Source organism: Acinonyx jubatus, chromosome C1 (assembly GCF_027475565.1).
Source record: "Acinonyx jubatus isolate Ajub_Pintada_27869175 chromosome C1, VMU_Ajub_asm_v1.0, whole genome shotgun sequence".
Classification (NCBI taxonomy): Eukaryota; Metazoa; Chordata; class Mammalia; order Carnivora; family Felidae; genus Acinonyx; species Acinonyx jubatus.
In genome coordinates this window covers 245,203-264,019 of record NC_069381.1, presented here as the reverse complement: position 1 = coordinate 264,019, position 18,817 = coordinate 245,203, and the positions used below count along the sequence as shown (strand labels likewise).

The following is an 18,817-nucleotide window of genomic DNA, read 5'->3' as shown; positions in this document are numbered from 1 at the left end:
GCTGACCCTGGTGCTGACCTCCTTCCTCTCCCGCAGGCAGGGGCTGCCCAGGCGCTGGCCTCCACCACAGGAGTTGGAGCAGGAGGCCAAGCCCCCTTCTGAGGCTTGGCCCAGGACCACATGGGCAAGTCTGTCGTGTGCAGGAAGAGCTCTTGGAAGATGCCAGACGCCCCAGTGGCTCTACCAACAGGGGCGACCTTGTGTCCTGGGGAACCCAATTTGGGAGAACCCACTCTGCCCCCCCCATCCCCGGGGCCACAGGGCTGCGGAAGCATTTGTGTGGTGGTTCAGATTTGCATTCCAAATCGGCAGCTGCAGCAGGCATTAGCATCTAATTTGAGTGAAAATTCTCACATTCAGGGGAGAGGGTCGGGCTCCAGAGCCCACCCCACAGCCAGGCTAAAGTGATGTTGAGGGGCTTTTGCAGGAGTGAGGGAAACTTGCCCACCAGCCCCCAGACAGTGCTGGGTGGGGGCTCCCAGGGGCTCCAGGGGCTCCCACCCTAGCCATAGCCTTCCTAGGGGCTTCCCTGGCTGGAGACACGCTGCCCCTCTTCTGGAATGTTCTCCTTCTCTCTTATGGGGTTAGCCTCCGAAACTTGGGGTACCCCACCCCTCAGCAGGCTGTAGGCCCCATGAGCCTCCAGGTGTCCCTAGTGCTGACAGGAAGTGAAGGCTCACGAAATCCTGATCAGAGGAAGGAGGGGGACAAGGTCAGGTGGGGTCAGTGAGAAGGTCAGCAAGAGAGTCAGGTGGGGTCAGCAAAGAGGTCAGATGAGGTCAGTGAGAATGGCAGGTGGGGTCAGCAAGGTCAAGTGGGGTCAGCAAGAAAGTCAGATGAAGTCTGCAAAAGGTCAGCAAGGTCAGGCGGCATCAGGGAGGAGATCAGGTGAAGTCAGCAAGAAGGTCAGGGGGCTCAGCGAGAAGGTTAGGGGAGCTCAGCGAGGTCAGGCGGTCAGCAAGAAAGTCAGCGAGGTCTGATGAGGTGAGAAGGTCAGGAGGGGGTCAGCCATGAGGTCACGTGAAGTCAGTGAGGTCAGGCAGGATCAGTGAGGAGGTCACTCTGGGTTGTGGGGCCCCTCCCCCATCCTTTCCCTGGGGTCCCACCTGGGGATGCCCCATCCTGCTCCTGGGGGGGGGGGGTTGTTTCTGTCCATTTCCTGTAGGGGCCTGTCCTATGGGGCTTCTTCTCAGGGTCCAGCTGGGGAGGGACTGAAAGTATAGGTCTTGGCCTGTGTCCCAGGTTAGATGCACATATGACTATAGGGAGCAGGGAACTAAGGGCTTGTCTAGAGGGGTGTGGGGGTGACCTCTAAGAAGGAAACTAGGGGTGGGGCGCCTGGGTGGCTCAGTCGGTTGAGCGTCCGACTTCGGCTCAGGTCACGATCTCACGGTCCGTGAGTTCGAGCCCCGCATCGGGCTCTGGGCTGATGGCTCAGAGCCTGGAGCCTGCTTCCGATTCTGTGTCTCCCTCTCTCTCTGCCCCTCCCCCGTTCATGCTCTGTCTCTCCCTGTCTCAAAAATAAAATAAACGTTAAAAAAAAAATTAAAAAAAAAAAAAAGAAGGAAACTAGGGGTGCTGTGGGTGAGGCCCCTCCTAACTTTCTGGTGCCCTTTGGCAACAGACGCCCTGAGCCAAGGGGAAGATCCTGGTGCCACAGCCAACTCTTCCCGTAGATGCTTATCTGCAGATAAGCAGAAATGAGGACATTGTGTCCCCACATTTTCTGCTTCAAGGTGGTCAGAAGGTTCTGTGGGATTTGGGGAGAGGTACCTGGGAGGTACCTCTCAGAGGGTGATGGGGAGCGAGCCCGCAGTAGGCCCTGGGCCCCTCTTGCTCCCATGGAGGGTGGGCAAGGGGTCAGGAAAGGTCATGGATCCTGGCGGAAGCCAGGATTACTCTGAGAGGGCTTCAGGGAGTCGGTGGCCTATTTGGGAAATTGTTCTGGAACCAGTCTCTGGTTTGGCCTTGTCCCTATCAAGTCTGAGCAGACTGCCTTACAGACCCTAGAGAAAGAATCATCCAGAAACCCCATATTTATCAAGTAAGGCGGCATCAGGGGACAAGCGGTGGTTGTGGTAATCCCGAGGGGGGCAGAGCCCGACCCCCACCACGAGGCGCCCTCACCCCCGTGGAGCAAGGCAGCTCCGGCCTGGGGCGGGGAGCCTGGGCCTTCAGGGCAGGGCGCACCCTGTGCCTAAGGTGCTACTGGGGCCCCCGAGGGGCCCCTTGTCTGATGCAACCCCAGCACCAGGAGAGGCAGGCGTCGGCTGGGCTGTTGCCACGGCAGGGAGGGAGCTCCGCACTCCTGCACCCCCTGGCACCCCCGGGCCCCGGGGTGGGGCCTGCCCTTGGCTCCCGCTGGCAGAGGCCTGAGCCCACCTGGGGGCCCTGGCGTGGTGAGGTTCCTTCTGCATCTCCAGGTCCTTGGGGCCCGGCCGAGTTGTCTGGGCTGTGGACCCGCTGCCCTCCCCGGTCCCCCTCCAGTGGAGAAAGCAAGCTAACGAGGCCACTGGGCCCAGCTATCCCCCTCCACCTGGGTAATTGGTCTCCAAAGGCAGAAAAGTGTCATGGAGATGCCTGAGGCTGCCACCAGGGATGGGGCTCGGGAAAATTACCACCCTCTTTTTCCACTCGTTGGAGTCTAATTGTGCTCTGGGGCCGCCCACCCGGCACCAAGCAGATTTGTTTTTCAGACACACACGAGGGAAGACTGGCTTCCCTGTTTCCAGGGCACAGATGCCTTCCTGAGCTGAGCCTTCCAGGGCCCATCCACACAGAAACTGGGGGGCAGCTGCCTCAGGAGTGAGAGGGCCTGGTGGCCCCAAGCAACACCTGGATCCTATTCTGATGGGATTTGGTTTGATGGGAGACGTGTTTACCAAGGGAGTATTTTTTAATTGAGGTGAAATTCACATAGCATAAAGCTCACCATTTTACAGTGAACAACTCAGTGGCATTTAGTGCTTTCACGATGTTGTACAACCACCGTCAGCATCTAGTTCCAGAACATTTTAGGCCCCTGAAGGAAGACCCACCAGGTAGCCCCCTGGCCCCAGGAGCCCCCAGTGTGCCTCTGTCTCCATGAGCTGGCTGGTCTGGACACTCCTATCAGTGACCCCCACAGCGGCATTGGTCCCGCCACCCTCCCTGTGCTGCTCACCGACGCCAGCAGGAGACCCCCCACCCTCTTGTCCACCCTTCGGGTCGGACAAGAGGAGGCATGGAAATCCATCCACAGACGATTTGTTCACAGTCTGGGCCCTGACCTGTGGGCAGCAGAGGGAGAAGCCGGCAGGGTGCCCTGAGGGGGAGGGGTTTGGGGGATGAGCCACTGCTCCACAGGATGGGGCCGGAGGAGGGGGGGGCCGGGGCTACCGGGAGGGGGTGACACAGCACAAGGGAAGCTGGTGGCCTGGGGTGCAGTGGAAATCCGAGGCAGGGCCGGCAGGGTTGGGAGGATGCACAGAGGATGCAGCTTTGGGAAACTGACATGATGGCCACCCAGACGGACCCCTAGGGTGTCAATGGCCCGAGGACCAGCTCCCATGGGACTCTCGGGTTCGAGAGATCGTTTGTGAAGAGAATCTATGCCCTTCGACAAGCTCGCTGGGCACGAGAGGGGCAGCGGTTGGGAAGGAGTCTGAGCTATTGTAACAAGGTGCTGAGGGTTCACCTCTGAGAAGGGTTAGGGCTCGGCTGAGCCTTTGGCTGTGCCTCGACACTTTGCTTAGAACAGTGGGGGTGGGGGGTGGGGGAGGGCATCTGGGTGGCTCAGTTGGTTAAGCTTCTGACTTTGGCTCAGGTCATGATTTCACGGTTCATGGGTTCAACCCCCACCTTGGGCTCTGGGCTGACAGCTCAGAACCTGGAGCCTGCTTCGAGTTCTATGTCTCCCTCTCTCTCTGCCCCTCCCCTGCTCGTGCTCTGACCGTCTCTCAAAAATAAACAGTAAAAACAGACCAAAAAAGAATTGTTGGTGAGATTGCTGTCACAGCACCTGTGGCTCTGCTAGGCCTGGATTGGCCTTTCCAAGACACTCGGTAGCTCTGTCCCAGGATTCCAGCATAGCTGGATGGGCCAGGGGCTGCGGTGTAGCAGCCGGGAAAGAAGGGCTCTGGGGACCGGCCTGGGCCTGCCTGTCAGTGGGAGGAAGAAGAGGCAGACGTGGCCGCTGGTGCACAGGTGCTGGGACCTGAGGAGTCCCAACCGCATCAGAGGATAGCGTGAGGGGGGAGGGCGATGGAGGGAGCTAGACCAGTGGGAGAAGGTCACTGTGACCTTGGTGGGAGGGAGGAGCCAGGCTACGAGTTCTAGAAGTGCTGAGGGAGGAGGCAGTGAGTTTTTTTGTGTGTTGCAGAGGAACAGGTTGGAACTAGAGACATCACTCTGGCCAAGCAGGGTCTTATTTAAAGTTTATTTATTTTGAGAGAGACAGAGAGAATGGGGGAGGGGCAGAGAGAGAGAAAAAATCCCAAGCAGGCTCTGTGCTGTCAGCACAGACTTGGGGCTCGATCCCATGAAACGTGAGATCATGACCTGAGCTGAAATCGAGAGTCGGATGCTCAGCTGCCTGAGCCCCCAGGTGCCCCAAGGAGGGTCTTGTTTAGAGACCTAGGGAACCAAGGGAGCTGGCACCTTCTGACACTGGGGCAGGGCGGGACCCCCAAGGCTAGGGAGGAACAGCATAGATGGACCCATGAAGGGCACTGACCAGGGCGAGGTGGGGGGTTCACAGGCTGCAGGCCTGTTCATGGAGGCTGGGGTTGTAGGGTGGGGCAGAGAGGCCTCTGTGAGGGCAGCAAGTAGTGGGAGGGTGTAGGAAGGCCTGTTAGGACAGAGGGTGGACCCTCGTTCCTGACCAGTGGGGACAGGAGTGGGTACAGTGAGCCCTGTTTGAGAAGCAGGGCTGTGTGGGTGAGGGTGGAGGAAGTGGGCGTGGTCATCTGCGATGGGGCCCTGGGCAGGGGCACGTGCCACTGCTCAGCTCTGGACCTGGAGTCCTGGACACCTGGGGGCCTTTGGGGAGAGGGAATGGGGACAGTCTGAGGGAGAAGCCCAGGGCTGCTTTGATGACAGTGATGGGCCAATATCCTGCCCAGCCAGATGGAGCAGGTGGGCTGGGCAGCCCCTCAAGTCCTCGCGGGAAATGGACCCTGCCCCCACCCTGGGTCTAGGTGCAGTCTGGGGGGGCAACACAGGCCCCTTTCCGGTGCCCGCACCTGTACCATGGGTGGGGCCTCCTCTCCTCCCCCATGCTGTGGGCCTCTGGTCTGGCTGAGGCTTGGGACCTGACCCTATGCAGTGCCTCGGGGACCCCTGCATCACATTGGGGTGCATGGTCCTCCAGGGCCCCACTCATTTCTGCCTCAGGATTGGGTGAGGGCTGGGCCAAGGTCCCAGGGATGTGGGAGCCTCTTGAAGACCCTCGGTCCCATTGGGTTGTTTACTGGCCTTGATTGATGGGTGTCCTGGCAGCCAGAGGTTCCTCCTGGAGCCAGATGTAAGGAGACGTCTCCAGGGCTTCTATCTCTGGGGGTGGGGGTGAGGGCTGGATGCCTAACTAACCTGTCAGGGGCTACTGGACTGCAAAGCTGGGTTGGGCAAGACACCCCATGGCCTGTGCTGGAGACAGAGTATGGCCACTCAGCCACTGAGGCTTCTGGAACCATCCAAGCAAAGTGCAGATGCGTCTGCATCAAGTAGTGATAACCAGGAAAGCTGGAGATCACACGAACAGAAGTCACTCACAAGCAGCCTCGAGTAGTGGACGGGGGGCGGGGCGGGGGGCACAGGTAACGTGGGCGCCGCGGGCGAGTCCAGTGACTAACCTTAGGGGAATGTCGTGCCCTCGCGGGGATATTCCACACCTCAAACCTGCCTCGGCCACAAGGCACCCACGGCAGCCCTGTCCAGCAGACCTGGAGCTCGGGGTGAAGCAGGAGTCACTAGGGGACCCAGGGGAGGTCCCCGTGCCTGGAATGCTCAGCAGGTTCTCTCACCCTCATTCTTGCTTGAGCCCTGAAGCTGCTGCCTCAGAGATGGGGGCCCAAGGCAGAGGGTACCCCATACCCATCACCCTGGCTGCTCTGCTGCCCTCAGGGGGCCCAGGGAAGCTGCCTGAGCCTCTTAGGCTGAAACCAGACCTACCCCTGAAGGCAGTTCTTCACCTGATGCACAGGGACCCCTGGTTAGCATCCTGGGAAGCTCCCCAAGTCCTGGCCCCACCTGCTCCCCACGGGGCACAGATCACTCTCAGGAGTGTGCCTCTGGGCTGGGCTCTCCGGGCAGCACACCTTGGACAGGGTGTGAGATGCTAGAGGTCACGTGCTCACCCCAGGGCATCACCCCAGGGCACGGCCTCTTGTCCGAAAAGCTCCCCCACCTGGCCGTGCCTCCCTGGGGGCATCGCCCCTCAGATCTCACCCTACGGACTCCGAGAGACTCCCTCATGTGTCCCCCCAACTCTGCCTGGGTTTTGAGAAGCACTGGGATCACATGGGGGCACCCCAGGCCCTGTGTCTAGGGTGGGGCAGTAAAGGGGGCAGCTCCTAGCCCACCGCCACTCGGCTGCCGCCCCTGGGCCCAGCTCACTCTGGCTGCCCTCCCTCCTCAGGGTCACATGGGGGGTCCTCCCTCCCCGCCAAGCACAGTGCCCCTTTAGACATGGCCCACACCCCCATCATCAAACATCCATGGATGGGGTCACCTCTGTCCCTTTGGATTCCAGGTCACCTGTCGTGCTCTCTGAGGGTATGGCTCCCATCCAGAGTTGCTGCCCCCGGACCCCCCTGAGGCATCGACTTCTTCCTCATGTCTGAGCCCCAGGCCAGCTCTGGTCAGGCGAGAGTACACGTGTGTACACGTCAACACCCGTGTGTCCTGTGGACGGACTCCGGGAGCCTCTGAGAGGGGCTTGTCTGGGGTCCCAGGGTCCTGAGCAGACTCCATGTCAGGTGCTGAGGTCAGGATTGGGGTGCAGGTAGGGTTCACGAGGAGAGGCTCGCGTCAGGCGCTGAGGTCAGGATTGGGGTGCAGGTAGGGTTCACGAGGAGAGGCTCGCACACAGGCGTGCAGCGCGCGTGTGGAAAACCAGGCGAGCACCCGTAGGCAGGTAGACAGGCGTGTGGCACGGGCGTTCACGTGCGGGGCTGCACACACGTGCGCACGCAGCGTCCCCAGGACTCTGTCCCCTCTTCCCGATGCCAGGTGGTAACAGTGAGGGAGGGATGGCATTGGGCCTTTGAGGGTGCAGCTCTGCCCCCAGAGGAGCAGGGCGGGGTGGGGGGGAGTTCCACTTGGCAGGAGCCTCTGTGCTTCTGGCTGTTCGCAAGGGAGGCTTTCTGGTTCCTTTCCTTAGGGAGCCCCAGAAGAGACCAGCTCAGACCCTGGGCCTTGAGCAGGAGGGTCTGTGGTGGCTGGGAGGGGCCTCGGGCAGGGGCTGGCCGGGAGGGGCCTGAGATGCCTCCCTGTGGGGGGGGGGCGCGGGGGGCTCTGCAGGGCCAGAGTGGACCAGGAGGCAGCTGGGGGTGCAGTGGGAGTTGGGCCTAGGTCAGCTCACCCCAGGCAGCTGTGGGGAGGCCCCCGTTGTCAGATGCCTGGTCCCCCAAGTCTCTCACACCCCAGTGCCATCCCCATCCTGGGGAACAACGCTGAAAGGGAAGAGCGGTCTAGGGACATCGGCCCTGACCGGTGCCCAGTAGGGAAGGAGCAAGTCCCCGCTTCCGGGAGATACAGGTGCAAGACCAGAAAGACAGAGGAGCAGACCCACAAGACGTGGGATTTCGTGCAGGAAAAGGAGGAGCTGGTGATTCACCCCCTGGGGGTGGGGGGCGCAGAAGAATGTAGAGCTCTCCTGACAGCGTTCACAAGATAGGACACCCAGAGCCCAGCGCTGCAGGGAGGACCGGTACAAAGCTGACCACATAGCCTATTGTACAATACAACGCGGTGTGAACACTCACAAGAGGCAAAACACCCAGATACAAAGCACTGAGAAAGAAAAGACACCTGAGCAAACTTAAACTTCAAGACAAGGCTGGCAGAAGGGTTGTAACGAGTCCCACGGGATCAGGGGAGACTGTGCCCACCTCCTCCCACCCCATCCTCCCCCTCAAGGGCACCCCCGGGCACGTTCGCTGGAGATGCCTGGGGGTGTCCTGGCTTTTGCTCAGGACCCAGGAGTCCTGAGGCCACCCCGCCGCCACCCGACGCTCCTTGCTAAGCCTCCTTCCGTTGTGAGGGACACCTCTCCCCCTTGTCCTTCCCCTTCTCTGCCTTTTGTCTTTTCCGAAGCAAATCCCAGCTCCGGGCCTGAAGCGGAAGCGAAAAGCAGCCCTGAGTGACCGCAGCCGCCGGGAGCCCAGGAGGGCGCCGAGGTCGCCAGGAGCCCAGGATCTGCGGCTGGAGAGACGCTGCCTTGGTTTCTGGGCTAAGGCCTCGTGCCGTCAAGAAGCCGCCCATAGAAATGAAGCACATCTCTGTCTAAACACAGAGCAACTACATTTTCATTGGCGGGTCCTGCCATCTTGGACCCCAAGTTCTCCTCCACGCGCTGCCCATAACCTAACACCAGCAGCCATTGCTCGGGGCGCCCTGCTGAGCTCCAGAACCCAGATCCCCAGAAGCTAGGGCCGGGCCATCTGGTGACCTCCCCGGCAGCTGCCACACTCAGGACAGTGCTGACCCCAAGCTGGAGAGAGCTGTGATCCCGGCCGGGCAGCGAGCAGACTCCCGGCCCACAGACTCCTAGCGGAGAGGGCAAAATGGGGTGTCTCGCTCAGGTCAAGCCAGAGCCTGCGTCAAGCAAGGATGCAAGTAGTTAAGGGTACCACAGCTATAGATCTCAGGGAGACCCGCACCGGCTGACGACACCCCAGAACTGATAACAGGCGGAAGCAGAGGAGGCCTGCAGGGGCCCTAGACTGATTAAATCTGAGTTTGGTTCACTAGCTCCCCACCCCCTCTGTGTCTTGTCTGTTGTGTGGCTGCTCTTGTGTTTTGCTCTGTGTGCTGTGTGAGAAGCCAAGTTTAATCAAGTGGTGAAATGTCATCGAGTTTGGAATCCTGAACTTGCTTTATAATTGTGACTAACTCTGCCTTCCGACTGGGTAAGGCTGACCTGGTGGAAAGACACAACTTGCGTGTGCGCCTTCCTAGCGTGCTCATGACACCTGGGCAGGACAGCCCCTCTGTCCTCCGTGCTCCAGGGGCTACCACGTGGGCCAGGAGCACAGCTTTTGGCCACTGTTCTGTCCCTCCCTTCAAGAAACGCAGCGCTGGCCCCACTGTCCTGACTTCGGGGGCTAGCACGTATTTGTTTGACACGAAGGGCACTCAAGACGGCTGCCATCTACCACCTAAGCAAACGAGGCTTTAACACCCGTCACCAGGGAGGACACAATCCTGGGCTGAAAGATGCTTCCTTTAAATTGCACACGCTGGAACTCAGCTTTCTGGAAAATCCACTGCATACCATAGACTAGCAAAGCCAGGGCTGGCCCTGCTTGGGAAGGGCCTGTCTCGGCCCTGACCGGGGCCCTCCTGCGTGCCCCCTGTGCCTGGGCTCCTGCTCCACGAACCCACAGGGCTTGGGGCTCCCTGCCCCTGTCTCTCAGGGGTTCCCCTACTGTGCCTGCCCAGAGAACCAGGTTGCTGAGTTTCCAGATTGTGATGGAAGCTCAGGGAAGCGGTCAGACCCAGGGAGAGGAAGGGCCACACCCTGTTCTGAGAAGGTGGAAAGCAGGAAGGAGCTCATGGCTTCCAGCCAGGTGGAGCCCGTGTGGGTGGGACGGGCCTGGCCTGGCCAGCCGGTGAGATTGGCGGCGGGTCAAGACCGCTCCAGTCCTAGTGAGACCCAAGAAAGCAAAGCCTGTGGTTCTCTGTGAGGCTGATATAGTCAGTGTTGCCTCCTGGTGCTCCCCACTCCCCATAGACGAGCAGGGGGCTTGAAGGCCACGGTGGGGGTGGGGGGCCACCTCTGGAAATGAACTGAATGGGGTGAGAGGTGGATGGCCCAGGACAGGGCCAGAGGACACTGCAATGCTGGTGCCTGGCTGCCAGCTCCAGATGCACATTCCTCTGTGTGTGTGCACGCCGGTGGCTGTACATGGGGGATACGGGGGGTTGGGAGGGGGTGACCTTGTGTACGTGTTACTGGACACGTGTGACTAGCATGTGCGTGAGACACACCTGAAAGGGAAGAGCGGTTTGGGGACATCGGCCCTGACAGGTGTCCAAGAGGGAAGGAGCAAGTCCCCGAATCCCAGAGATACGGGTGCAGGTCCCGTATGCGGAGCCCGGAGGAGGAAGGCAGTTGGAGGCACAAGGAAGGGGACTGGGAGGGGCCCAGAAGAGCAGGGGATGCGGGTGGTCCAGGCTCCTGACCCTCTGGGGGTGTGCTGTGCCTGAGAGGCCAGAGAGACCCCAGCCCTCCTTCCCACTAATGCTGCTTGTGTCTCCCCCTTCTGTCAGCTCCTGTGACAGAACACCCTGAACCCTTCCTCAAGGTCACAGCGATTTGGACCCAGGCCCAGAGGCTGTGCCACAGCCCTGAAGCGGGCCAGCTGGGGGTTGGAGGGGTCCTTTCTCCAGGAAACCCCTCCCTCTGTAGGTCCCCAAAGCCCCCAGGGGGATACTCCTGCATTTAGGCTGGGGGGGGGGGGCAGTGCCTGGGACACTGCAGGTGGCCTAGTCCCCAGAAGGACCCACACAAGGCCCACTGCAGAGGGCTGGGGAGCTGACGACCACAGGATCCAGGCCTTGTGATGGGGGGGCCCAGGACCCAGCACAGGGCTGGGGAGGCTGGGGCTGTAAGGTGCCTGCCCTTCTCCAGGAAACCCGCGCCGAAGGGGTGATAGGGACACATAGGCGCGCCATGAGAAGCATGCTTGCCTGCCTTCCCCAGGCTCCCCTTCTGTCCACGGCGCAGCCTGAGAGGCTGGGGAGGGGCCCATGCAGACGTGGGGCAGGAGGCTGGGGCAACCTCGGGCCTCTTAACCCCACACTCACATCTTCCCGCCGGGTCCCCCCCCCCCCCACCTCACCGCCTCGCACAGACCAGGGGAGGGGGTGTGGACACCCCGCCTGGAGGATCCGCCCCTCAGAGCTAGCGCAGGCAGGGGCGGGCCACCCGCCTTTGTCTCCCACACCTGGCGGGGCTCGGGTTTCCTTATGCAAAGCTGGGCTTTCCACCCACCCTCCCAGGATGGGCCCAGTCCCCAGGGTGAGGCCACCACAAAGCACCCTGCTTGCTTTGTTAGCTGGAAAACCAAAGAAGAGGCGGGGCTGAGGGGTCGAGGACAGGTGCCCGACTCCAGAGGCCCTGGTGCCCGTGAGTTTGCAGAGGGAGTGGGAGGAGGGCTGCCTTGGTCCCCCTCCTAGTCTCGATTGGACCCAGCCGACCAGCAGGAGTGAGGCCGCTATCCCCACAAAGGTGCATGTGGCCAAGTACTCAGGGCAAATTGAACTCCTGGGGCTGGGACAGGCCTCCGGCCCTCTTGCCCCCGTAGGTTTGCCACCCCGCCCCCAGGGTCCCAAGCAGATCGGTGGGGAGAGGGTTAAGCTGGCCTGGGTGGTGCACCTCTGTTTGCAGGAGAAATGCACCTGCTCCCGAGTTAATCCAGACAAATGAAGGTGAGACTGCATGAGTCCCCCAGAAAAGAGATCCGCCCTCCTGTCTGTCTCTGGCAGCCTCACCTAGGCAGAGGCACTCGTCTCCACCCCAGGGCCTGCTCCCATCCGCTTCCGGCCTCCCGGGCCCGGAGGGCGGGACGCAGGCGTCTGTGCACATCAGAGAAGTTCTGTATTTGGGCTGTACCAGCAGGAGTGCAGCCTCAGCACCGTGCCGCCCCGCCCCCCTGCCGGCAGCTGTCCAGGCCCGGAGCCCTGCACCCCAAGAGCTGAGACCCCCATCCCGCGCTCTGTGCCCCCTTGGTTGTCTGGGAGTGACGGGAGCCGTCCCTCAAGGTAAAGGCCCTCGTGGCACCCACAACACTGTTGCCTCAGACACACAGCAGAGACCGGGGCTCCCTCTGCGGCTTGACAGCTGACATCCCACGGGCCACCAGCAGCCTCTCCAGTACAGGTACCTCTGACCCACCTCACTCTGCTACAAGGTGGCCACAGCTGCAAATCGCACCCCCCCACCCCCGCCAGCCCAACCCAGCCTGTCCACCTGGTGTGCCCAGAGCCTGGTCCCACGGTCCCGCAGTCCTCCACTCACCAGCCCCCAGACACTGTGTCCTACAGGCCTCTGCTCAGCCCAGACCTCCAAGGGCTGCCTCCTGCACCCCCCCCCAGCACCCCCCTGTGTTTCTCAGCTCTGCCTGCGCCCCACGGGCTGCCCCTGCCCCACCTCCCCAGGGCACAGAGAGCTGGGGAGTAAGTGGCTCTCTTGGCCTCGGAGGATATGTGTGGGCACAAAGCTGCAGATGTGGACCCCCCTCCCTTAGTTCCCTCTATGGGCACCCGGGAGCTGAGGAGGGGGCCATGGCAGGCCCTCAGCCCAGGCTTGGGCACGCACCGTTACCCCTGTGGCCACAGGCCACAATGACCCCAAGGCCCTGCTTTCTGGCCTAGGGACACCGGTGCTCCTGTGTGATTCACATCCCACACGGGAGCGCGTCAGGAGGACAGGGAGTGGCTTAGGAGACACTCCCGCCTGCGGATTATTACGCCTCCCACCTCAGTGTTCACTGGCTGCACCCGGCGGCTTGAGATCCTGGTGGGTGTTTTCACTGTGGAAATGGGCAAATGCCACAACCGGGTGCCCACCCCCGGGGCCAGCTGTTAAACATTCACCAGCTTACCATGGCCTGGGACATCCCACTCCCTGGAGAGGGAGGTGGCAAGACCTTCCAGTCCCTGCCCAGGAAGTTGTGGACGGGGTGTGAGGGCGCTGGTCTTGTGACCCAAATGCCCTTGGGCAGCCTTCGGCCTGGTCAGCAGGACGGTAGGAGCAGCGGACAGTGGCCTTGGGACCTGGTTTCCCACAGAGCCCTGGGGGATGGTCAGAGGCTGCAGGCAGCACACCGCTTTGGGAGGGGGGGGTCACAGAGAGGGGCTCTCCCTAAACCCTCAGAAGCCACAGGCATGTTGGTCTGGGCCTAAGTTGGAGCAGCCCTCTGGTGGCACTGCTGGAGGGGAGTGTGATTATGGTCAGGTGGCCCACCCGCCCCTCCACACCACTCTCTTCCGGCCTGGAGGAAACCTGGTTTAAAAAAAGCCATGCCCCCTCACAAATGGGACACTGATGAGGCTCGGGTTTGAGCCAAGGTCAGTGTCGGCCACAGATTGGGCCCCAGCCTCCATCTGTCCTCTTCCCCGGCCTTGGTGGTCGGTCCACCCCTCCTCAACAAGACCCTGCTGTCCCCAAGGACTTCTCATGGGGCCAGTCCTTCTGTGGGACTTCACCCTGTCACCAGATCCCATATTCCACCTCTGAAAGCTGTTTCCTGGGGGCCAACACAGATGTGGGCCCCCAACATAGATGCCGGCTCTAGGGTCCTCTTTGTGACCACGTTCTGGGCACCTGTTCACAGAACACTGGAAAGAGTTGGCACCCATCCTGTGGGGGATCCATGGGGGTCCTGCAGAGTCCTTCCCAAGACAGTGAGAAGTTCTCAGAGATGCCCAGGGTGTGATGGCAGCTCTGAGGCCCCAGGGTCACGGGCCTGCCTGTGTGGGGACCTTCCCTCCCTCAAGGCCACCACACAGCGATGTCCTGGGAGGTAGGGATGGCTCTCTCGGATGTTGTTTTTGGGATGTTATTGGGGTTAACAGGATGTGAGGAATGGGTTTATGGAGAGAAGTGGCTGATCTGTTCTGGTTTTCAGAGTGGGATGGCGGGAAGGGAGGGGGCAGAAGGCCCGAGAGGGGTCTGTGCAAGGAGAGGGCAAGCCTGGACTTGGGTTTCCCAGTGAGCTGATGTTCAGTTGTGCCTCTGTTTCTTAGGAGACACAGAAGCTTTCATGTCTTCCCGACCACTAACTCTTCACAGGCCCAAGCAAGGGAACTTACGAGGAAGATGTGCAAATTAATCAAACTGTTCTCTTTCAGGAAAACCAAACACGGAATCTACTCTCTAGGACACTTCCCTCTCCCAAGACCAATGACCCACTGGGTCAAACTCCAGAAAACTATACGCTTGTCCAAACAGACCCAGGAACCCCTAGCCTAGCCTGTCAAATCATTTCATGGACAGACATTGTGGGTGTCCCCAAAGTTCCTGCTGCTGACCCTGGCACAGACCTGACAGATTAGAGGGAAAGGCCATTGTTCTGTTCCTTGAGGTGGGGGCCGGGGGGGCGGGGACAGGTTTCTACAGAAACCGTTAAAGCCCCACCCAGGGTTAATCAAGCAGGGGAAGGAGTGAGACATTCAAATGCAAGGCCAGTTGTCCCACTGGCTGCCTTCCCACCACTGCCTGGGAGCAGAGACTCTGAATCTGATGCAGGAGCCCCCCCGCAGGGACCAACCAGCTTGACACTGGGGCCTACCGAGCCCCTGGGCTGGTGGGGAGGGCGTCATGTGCCTCCAGCTCCCAGCCCCTCTCACTCATGGCCTCCCTGAGCAGTAGAGAAGATGACATTTGTGCACACAGGAGAGTCACGCTTGCGATGACCCCATTTGGGAAGGACGCACCAACAGCCAAAGACGGGAGACCCTGGCCCACCACCGGGGGCACTACAGATAGACCAGAACCCTTTCCCGGGCACCATGGACAGACTGCACACACTCAACGCGCCCAGCCAGCCCTTGCGAGTGCTCTCTCTGCCTCCCATCACACGCTGTGAGCTGCCGCAGGACACCTTCCCTCGGGCCTCCTTGCAGGCTCCCAGTGGAGTGCTCCTGATTCCTGCATCCCCCATAGCACGAGAGCTTGCTCTCCCCACAGGCGCCTGTGTAGCTGTTGGTGCTTCACTTGTTCGGTTTTGCAAATGTGACTCCTCCCAAGCGACACTTCACCTCCAATGAAGCCAGGTGCCCACCCAGGAACCCTTACAACAGGTGCACAGTCCCCACCGCCCAGGGTTCTCAGCTGCCTCCTGGGGGTTGTCACCCTCAAAATGATGACTGATACTCTGCAGGGTAGCTTGGCCTGCTCCCCAAGGCCAGAAGCTCCTTCTCTGCCCAGTCTTGCTTCTCTGTTCTCTGAGGCACCCCTCCCCATAGTACTCCTCTTGCACAGGATCCCCTGCCCCAGGCTCTGCTTCCAGCAAATGAGCCAGTGTCTGAGTTTTGCCTTCCCGAGAACTAGTGAATCTGAACTTTTCTCAATTCTGATGGCCCATGGATGTGATCATTGGCTCACTGGGCCATGGCCCACTCCTATCTTTCCATAGAATATCTTGTGTTTTTCTTTTCTTTTTTAAAAAAATTTTTAAAAATGTTTATTTATTTTTGAAAAAGAGAGAGGCAGAGTGTGAGCAGGGGTGGGGGAGGGGCAGAGAGAGAGGGAGACACAGAACTTGAAGTGGGGTCCAGGTTCTGTACTGTCAGCACAGAGCCTGATGCGGGGCGCAAACTCACAAACTGTGAGATCAGGACCTGAGCTGAAGTCAGATGCTTAACTGACTGAGCCACCCAGGCGTCCCTATCTTGTGTTTTGCTTGACAATTTATCAGTTCTTAATTCTGATTCAACTCTGATTTAACTTTGCTATAGCAAGCATGACTGTAAGGAAATAGGTGCAGAAATGTATTTATCACGTTTCTTCAGAGTCTGTACAAGAGGAAAACTTAAAAAGGAGAGATTATTAATATCCTCAATGAGATGAGAGAAAATAGTGTGACCACAGTAAAAGATCAGAATGCTGTAGAAATAAATATTCAGAGAACAAAAATGTACTCTTGGAAATTAATATTACAGAAGAATGAAAAGCTCGAGGAAGGAATTGGAACACGGAATAAAAGCATTTCCTTGGAAGTGAAGCCACAATACTGGGAAAAGGAATTCAGAAAGGTCATTAGGGGCCTGCCAAAGAGGTCCAGGATCCTGATATTTACCACAGAAAGAGGAAACAGAGAAAAGGGAAGAAAAGAAATAATTTAAAATTAGTAATTCAAGAAAATTTTTTGGAACTGAAGGACAGGAATTCCCAGACCAAAAGAGCCACCGGGCATCTAGCAAAAGGGATGGAAATGAATCCACACAAAGGTCATTTTCATGAACCGTCGGATCACTCAGGACAAAAAGAAGCCCCTAAACACCTCTAGCAAGAAGAAACAAGCGGTTTCCATACCACAGATCAGGACTTGAACAACGTCGCCTTTACCCACAGCAGCATCAGAAGCTGGGAGACACTGAAACAGTTCTCACATTATGGAGGGAAAATGGTTCTATACCCAATCAAACTATCACACAAGTGGATTAAAGATATTTTAAAGCCATGTGTCTGCCATGGGCCCTTTCTCAGGAAGCTACTGAAGGACGTGCTCCCCTAGAACAGGGACTAATTAAGAAACAGCAAGCCTCAGATCCAGGAAAATCCAACCCAGGGGAGCAGCAAAAGGAATCTTCAGGATGCAGATCAAGGAGTTCTTGAGGGACCAGCTCTGCCGTGGACCCAGGGAGAGCTGACCAGGCTCCTTAGAAATACTCCGTGTGTTTGAATTTAAGCCACTGGCAAGAATCTAAGGATGAATTAGCAATGAGTTCAGAGAAAACTCAGCAAGCATGAGAAAAGAAAGGTGATTATTAACTCCAGGGAAAACAACACGTGTGTGGGGTGGAACAATAACCATGGCATGCCACAGGCCTGGTATGAATACAAATCTAATCCCTGAGTACAGAGCTAACTAAAATTATAACACCATTGAAAACAGGGGGCACAAGTGTGGGGAGAGGTGGAAGGAGTAAAAGCTATTGTCCATAGAATGAATTCAGTGGACAATACCTAAAACAGAAACACCAGGAAACTGTGGTTTAATCATGTTGTTGCACAGATGCATGTAAATAACGCAAAAGTTATCTGGAGTATGGAAGTTGTCTTTGGGGACGGCATAGGGGGTGACTGGGAGGCTGTGTTTGTCCAAGCCTCATAGGAATGCCTGACTCTTAAGCTACATACAAGTATAACTTTGATAAAAAATGAAATAAGGGGCGCCTGGGTGGCTCAGTTGGTTGAGCGCCCAACTTTGGCTCAGGTCATGATCTAATGGTTCGTGAGTTCGAGCCCCGCATCGGTTTGCTGCTGTCAGCACAGAGCCCCCTTCAAATCCTGTGTACCCACCCCCTGCAGCCCTTCCCCCACTCACGGCCACATGCTGTCTCCCTCAAAAATAAATACACATTAAACAAATGAAATAAAAATTCAGTCGGTATACTTTGCACCCTGTGAGGCCTGGCAACCACTTCAGTAATGTTGGAATGACCTGTAATTAAAGCTCAAACTTCTCTGCTCTCCTACGATAAGTGACCTTGTCACACTCTCCACTCCTCTTTTGATAGTTGATATTCAGCGGGGACAACATCCGTTTCCCCGTGATGGGGTCTCACAGAGTCTAGCACTCCCACCCTGAGTCCACCGTTCTGGGCAGGCATAGTCTCCGCCACATTCTGCCCATTTTGTCATGAGACCATCAAGGCTTAGCCCTACTGTGGACCGTCCTGTGTTTTAGGCCACGTCTTGTTTCATGTCCTCACATTACCGTGACACCCTGGGCTCCGAATCTCAGCCGGGCTCAATTTCAGCTTTGATGGAGGAAGCTGGCCCTACCCCAGCCAGTCATGAATTCCGCACCTTTAGAGTAGTTACGCATAGTACACGTGTGTCTTGTGAAATGGAATAACTTTGGTTTCCTTGCCGGCACTTTCTGGCCATTGTCACATCTAGGAAATGGGAATGATCTCAGTCTTGATCCCTTTCTCCTTGGGCCCCCAGGATCCTGGCTGTCATCTTCAGAGATGGCCAGGTAATAAGTGAACATTCTAGGGACTTAACAATCATTCTGTCCCAGAGGATGCTCGAAACACCCACACCATTCACAGAGGGCAAAGACCCCCATTCTGCTGGGGAGACTGTGTGTCACCTCATGGCCTTTGTATGCAGCCACATGGGGCTGGATTTCCAACAGGTCACGGAGCTGTGGGATCTCGGGCAGCCTGCCCAGCCAGCACAGGCCCAGTGCCCCCTCCGCCCCCCCCCCCCCCCCCGCCATGCCCAGATATCTTCCAACACTCCCAAAGATGGGCCTTGGGCACAGTCCCTCCCCCCTCCCCCAACCAATAGCAGAAACACCACCAGTTTTCCGTAAGACCCCTTCGGCTGACGCAGCCCCTTCCAAAGGCCCCCACTCTTTCTCTCTTGAAAGCTCATGGGCTAGGACCTCCCCATGGTCCCTCATGTTTCAGTGCCATCGGCAGCACCAGGACATCCCAGAGACTGTGGGCTGGACCACAGCTCCGAAAGAAAAAGTTCAGGTTGGTGGGGACTTTCAGGCCAGCTCCGATTACAAGTGATGAGGTCACTGTAGACCCCACGAGACAAACCTCTCCCTGACGCTTTCCCAGAAGCCTCGGTCCTACCTGGTCCCTGTGGGGACAGCTGGGCGGCGGGGCAGGTGGGCAGGTCGGCAGGCTCGGCTCCCAGGGCTGCCTTATCGTGGCCTGGCTGGGCGGAATGTGGTGGAAACCTTTGCCTGGTACAACCGGCCTCTGCAGCACAGCCCAGGAATTTTGCGTTGAATAATTTTTAACTTCTGCTCTGAGAAAAAACCAGGGCTGTATATAGTGTCTGTCTACATAGGAATGCCAAGCGGCTTTCGCTTAAAAGTAAATACCTCAATAATAACAAGGAAACCTGCCTTGGGAGAAA

The 18,817-nt window shown here is 58.3% G+C and overlaps 1 protein-coding gene across 1 annotated transcript in view; it reads right to left on the bottom strand.

The window, feature by feature from the left end:
* Nucleotides 1-18,610, bottom strand: part of TTLL10 (tubulin tyrosine ligase like 10) — a 58,049-nt gene extending 39,439 nt beyond the window's left edge. Inside the window, exon 1 of the mRNA XM_053205190.1 lies at nucleotides 18,529-18,610. The gene's annotated coding sequence lies outside the window, so the exon portion shown is untranslated. The remainder of the gene's footprint in view (nucleotides 1-18,528) is intronic.
* Nucleotides 18,611-18,817: the final 207 nt, after the last annotated feature.